Source organism: Phragmites australis, chromosome 10, assembly GCF_958298935.1.
Source record: "Phragmites australis chromosome 10, lpPhrAust1.1, whole genome shotgun sequence".
Lineage (NCBI taxonomy): Eukaryota > Viridiplantae > Streptophyta > Magnoliopsida > Poales > Poaceae > Phragmites > Phragmites australis.
The window spans coordinates 10,379,721-10,385,360 of record NC_084930.1 but is presented as its reverse complement, the minus strand read 5'-3'; the positions used below and the strand labels follow the sequence as shown (position 1 = coordinate 10,385,360).

Here is a 5,640-nt window from a genome sequence, read left to right as displayed (position 1 = left end):
GCGCAAGATATAAAACGGATGGCGTAAAACGGATGTCAAGAGCTCTTCAACATATGGTGCAATACTACAAGTCTAGATCCTAAGCAGAAGAGTTCCTGGTATAACAGCTTTGCTCATCCATTTCTATATATCATTGCGGTTTCAACTAGATTGTAGTTTCAAATTAGAATCAAGCTTGAGCATGAGGATCAGTATGTCTTACAGTGCAAAATGCTCTAATAGGAGTTAGAAGCTCTGAGCAGTTTTATATTGTAGGGCATATTAATCCTAATGTTGATTGAGATTCTGCTACGAATGTAGATTTAGATATAAAATAATCTATCATAAATATTTCGGTATGGAGTTTCTGTCTTAAATTCGATCTATGTCGAAGAGTTTATGGTAGAGTATTTTTACACATATGGATGAGTTATCACTATCGGTTTAAGGCTGAACCGACAGTGATAGTTGGATTATTATTATCAATTCTCAGCTTGAACTAGCAGATTATCACCACCGATAATTCATTGACAATTTCAAAATTAGGAGTGATGTTAGTTTTGAATCGATAGTGATAGGTTGTCTGTAGTACTGAGCAATGCTTGAAACGAAAATTAGGGCGCTTGTCTTGAGTCGTAGGAGGGTGAGCTTGTTCGTCCCTGAACCAAACGAGCGCTTATCCTTTTGAAATTTCACACTCGTGCCTTACCTAACATAGGCATAGCCTCGCTGCCTCGCCTCACGAGCGCGTCCTGCAGAAAGCACACGTTGACTTGCGTCCTGCAGAAAGTAGTTGTGACCGCATAATAAGGTGCACGCACGCATATCTCTACTCTATGTTAATTAGCAGGAGTTGTAAGTCACCCTCCTACGACTCCAAGACAAGCGCCGTCTGCCAGAAAAAACCGTGCCCAAACCCTTCCCACCACCCCGCCCCCCTGCTTCATCTAATAAAAAACCGCCAAAAAACCGTTGTCGGCTCCTCCTCTGCCACCCCTCGGTGCAAAACCAAAAGTCCTGCGGTGGACCGGTCGGTGCAAAACCAAAAGACCTGCGGTGGACCGGTCTGCCAGAAAAAACCGTGCCCAAACCCTTCCCACCAACCCGCCCCACCCCACACAAGGACCCATCGAGGAACCCTCGCCTCCTCTCCCCTCTGCCGCCTCTGATCCCGTCGCCGATGGAGACCTCGGCAGCTGCCTCCGCGCTGCCCACCCCGGTCTCCACGCCCTACTCGCGCCTCGCCTCCACACCGTCCTCCGCCCTCTCCGCCAGGCCGCTGCACCCCACCCCTGCCGCCGCCGCCTCCCGCACCAACGACTTGCCAGAATCGTAGCCCTAAATACGTCCCCACTGCCCTACCTCTCCCGGAGAGGACCCTCGATCCCCACCTGATGAAGCCCTTTCTGCTTTCTTTTCTCCGGTCCCGGGTGCCTTCACTTCGTCGCCGGCGTGACGGTAGCGGCTTCATGTCGAGCTTGCTCCGCCTGTGGGAGGGGGGGGGGGGTGGCCGGTGCTTCGGTCGACCCCCACCCATGTCTCCTTCGGTTTCGTCGTCAATGCCGGGTTCCGAGTGTGCGCTGGGGGCTGGGGTGCCTCTGTGTCCCAACTTTGATGTCGTGCGCAAGGTGTTTGCGCTATTGCCGTCAGGCGTTGGACGCGTTGGCCGACTCAGCGGAGGCTCCTGCTGCCAACGCGGTGGAGAGACGCAAGAGATCAGACGTGACTCGGCGGAGGCTCCTGCTACCAACTCGATGGAGAGACGCGAAGACATCTCCGGCTTGACGTGTCGACCGTGTCAGGGGCGGCTCCTGCTGTGGGCTTCTCCAGAGTGTCCTGTCGGAGATCTGCCGGCCCGCGCATTGAACTCTCGGTGGCGACAAGGAAGGTATTTTACCCCCCCCCCCTCTTATAGTCCTCTTTCTTACGATCTATGTGATTTAACATCTCATTTGTTGATTTCTTTGTGATTACATTGTGTTGGCTATATATTACAAGACATTCTAGGGAAAATCAAACTCTAATTTTTGGTGGCTTAGTATTTTTTTTCCCTTTTTGGTTGTGAAACCCTGGCCCTGATGATGCAATTTAGAATCGGTTTCATCAATCCTTGGCTTAATTGCTTAGATTTAGCCGTGCAGTACAAATCCCCCAATTCCCCAAAACCCTAGCTCATGATTTGAAGGGAAACCGAGGGGATCAATACCTTATTAGCCAAGATAAGTACACCTTGGCTAATCCCCGCTCTGGCCTTCTCCATCCTTGAAAGTTAATGAATCAGTGAGGTTTAAAATAGTTGTGCTGCGTTCTATATGATATGAACTCTGATTTGTTCATTTCCCTGCGACGATGTTATGGTAGCTACATATTGGTATATATTCTACCGAAAATCACACACATATATGGATGGATATTAGGGTTGATTATAGTTATTTTGGAGTTCTATCATAAATATGGATAGTTAACGTCTAACAATGATAGCAGCTAGGGTGAGATGTATGTACTTGAAATATCATGTTATGATATTGAAATGTCTTGCCTCTTTCGGTTTCTCACCCATCTTTCGGTTTCTCACCCATCTTTCGGTTTCTCACCCCATTTTCTTTGAGCAAGGGATTTAGATATTCCATGTCCCAACTTTAAACCATGCCATTGAGATTGTTAGAATGCTAAATCATATTGATTCTCCAGACCTTTTTTTCAGTTTGCTTTGGTTATGTAGATTATGAATAAAACTACAGCCTTTAAGTTCACTTTGTTCTCAAGAGGGTGGTTAAAGCATGAAGCCTGATAGAGACCCAAGCTTTCTTTGTACAGAAGCCTGCTATATGGTTGCTCAAATAGTCAAATGGGAATAAAGAGCAGATAAGTGTGCACACATTGAACATGCATGCCTTCTGTCATGTTCAGCTGCCTTTATTAAAAAACACACACACTGATACTTTTGAAGCAGCAACTGCCAAGTTTGCTCATTAGATGGTGCTCATGTCTGTTTTTCCTGAATTTATACAAATTTTGTAGATTGGTGGGCGTGCTGCTATGTTGGTAGCATATTATCTCTTATCAAATGGGTGGGCAACATGAATCCTAAATGATATTTATTTTCACTTTCCCATGTGCAGATTATCTGAAAATCAATGTGGATGAATCCTACCAGGAGAATGCAAGCTCAAGTGGCTGGGGCCTCGTTATCTGATTGATGGAAGTGATGCGCCTCTCCTATGACATTGATGCTGGAATGATTTGGGTGAAGCTGAAGACTGATGCAAGCAGTCTGAAAACAGCTCTGACTTCCTCGACTTGCTATTATCCGATCGTTACAGTTGGAACCTGCCACCAGATTCAGTTTTACTGCTAATATGAAACTCAGCAAGCCATAGTCGTAGGCTCCGCCGCCATTAAAAAAAGGCGCTTTGCATCAAGGTTAGTTAGAATAATAGATTTCATGTTGTTTAATTGTACACATAAGCATATGATTAACTACTACGCACTTACTCTGCAGGTTTATACTACTAATAATACGACATAGATGTGATGGCAGCAGTGCCTATAATGGAAGTGATCATTTAAATAGCTACCATTTAGTATCAATTTCTTTTAGAACAATTGCAAAGAAACCACTACTCCTGGTGTTATTGTAAGCTTGCCACTAGAAAATTGCAAAAATACCATTAAAACTGTCATTCGAGTGGTATCCTTGCAAAAAATAAAAAACCAGGGAGGTATTTGCAAATGCCCCATTTCTTTTACGTACTCACATAATATGTTCCTGTTGCACAGGTACAATCAATGATTCTTTAGGGAGGCAAATGTTTCAATCGATGATACGTGCATGGTCAATGGTGGAATGCAAAGGTCAGATGTGGAAGATGTCGGCGCGGAATATGGCTTTGTGTTAGCACCAGGTGCAAAAAAGACCAGATGGCTAGGCCTATCGATTCCTGAGCACTAATACAACCATTTTATACCATTGGTCATCAACACTTTGTAATCTGGAGCCAGATACTTGGAATGAGATCCTTGCAGCCCAGTTGTAGCCTGTAGATGATTCATGATTGGGCAAAGAGCTAATTGTCGAACTAGTTAAGCTCTTATATACAATGATTAGTATTTTCTTAGCCTTTACTGCAGAGATATCCTGCTGTCAAGAAACACCAGGCAGCAGTAGATTATTTCGGAAGCGTGCTTTGTTGTAGCTATAAGCCTATGAGTTGGTTTTGTTGTGTAACAAGTTGTATTTGCTTTACTGTGCATGTTAGTTGTGTGTATTGACCTTCATTACTCATTACCAAGCAGGAGTTTATCTTGAACAAAACTTGTTTTTGAGGTGGACCACGCTGGTTGTAGCGTTCAGTCGTATGGGAACTCTGTTTGGAAAGAAATGTATTTCTGATCCATGAGGTGTGATTGGTGTGAGACAAATTTGGGATTGTTACTTGATTGTTGTGCGTTCAGTCCTGAGGTTGCGCGTGAATAAAGATGCTAATGTAACTATCAGATGGCCTTAAAACTAAAATATTAGCCTAAGTTGTTGTTAGCTTAGATGAGAAGGGCCAAAGTACATGATTTTTATAAGAATGCATGTAGAGGTGTTAGATTTAAAATCCATTGCAACACATGGGTACTTAGCTAGTGGTGTGGGAAAATGAAGTCTGAAGATGAAGCAAATACAAAAAGGAAGCTGCTGAGAATACCATGATGGCATACAAGCTGCTCATATGAAAATATCTTTAGCAGTATAGTTTATTGATCGTAATGTGAAATTTTGTTTGCGGGGCATCGTATTCTTGCCAATGTTGGCATTTTAGTATCAGGAACTTCTAAAGAAAATTCCGACCTGCTCTCAACTCATCCCAGTAGACATGAACAGGCACTTACCTCACTTTCTTGGTGTTCTATTACAAAACTAAATAATCTTGGTTTGGGTTAGTGAATGTGGTTATATCTTTACTCACTAAGGATTAAATTTTAAGTTTACTTATTGTGTATCTTACTAAGGTGTAATTTTTTTAAGTGATTGATGATGTATCTGTTGATGACGCAGGTATATATAATTACTTCGTCAATTTCTAAGTTTTATATCTCGGTCTTCAGTAGATGTTGTATAAATATACACGTGTGATGGTATGAGTGTGTATATATTGTTATTTTGAAGTTTCTTAAAAAGAGAGATACGGTTTTATGGGGGGTGGGGGGGGGGGGGGGTGGGGGATTTCAGCATTTGCCACTCCAGAAGTTGACGCTCACCTATTTACCCCTCACGAATTGGACTTCTTTAAACTGCCACCAATTCATCTTTTTGGCTTCTGGATTTGCCACTGTTTGCAGATTATAGCGCTAATCTAATTTTATTTGAGTGGGAGCCGGCCAGCATGTAATTTTGGGACATAAATGCCCTCTGATGTGCAACGAAGGGGAGCACAGTACAAATCCAATGTGGGAGCCTAGATCTCCTTCTCCGATTAGAAATTTCCCCCCTCCGCCTCCCCCCTCTCGGGTCGCGACCATGTCTGAGTGCGTCGCAAGGTCTAGGGCACGGTCGGGATCCGCTTCGGCCACAAGGAGTAGCGCGAAGGGAGGTGGCCGCGGCCGTGTCACTGGCTTGCCGCTAATCATGTGCCCTAGATGCAATGAGGAGGGGGTTATTGAGCTCACGGCCAA

General features: G+C 44.2%; 1 long non-coding RNA gene across 1 annotated transcript; it reads left to right on the top strand.

Annotated features, from left to right (window-relative positions):
• Positions 1-1,071: 1,071 nt before the first annotated feature.
• On the top strand, positions 1,072-4,415 carry LOC133883694 (uncharacterized). The gene is made up of 3 exons (XR_009902940.1): positions 1,072-1,867; positions 3,102-3,402; positions 3,482-4,415. It is a non-coding gene; the product is annotated as an uncharacterized LOC133883694 (long non-coding RNA).
• The last annotated feature ends 1,225 nt before the right edge of the window (positions 4,416-5,640 follow it).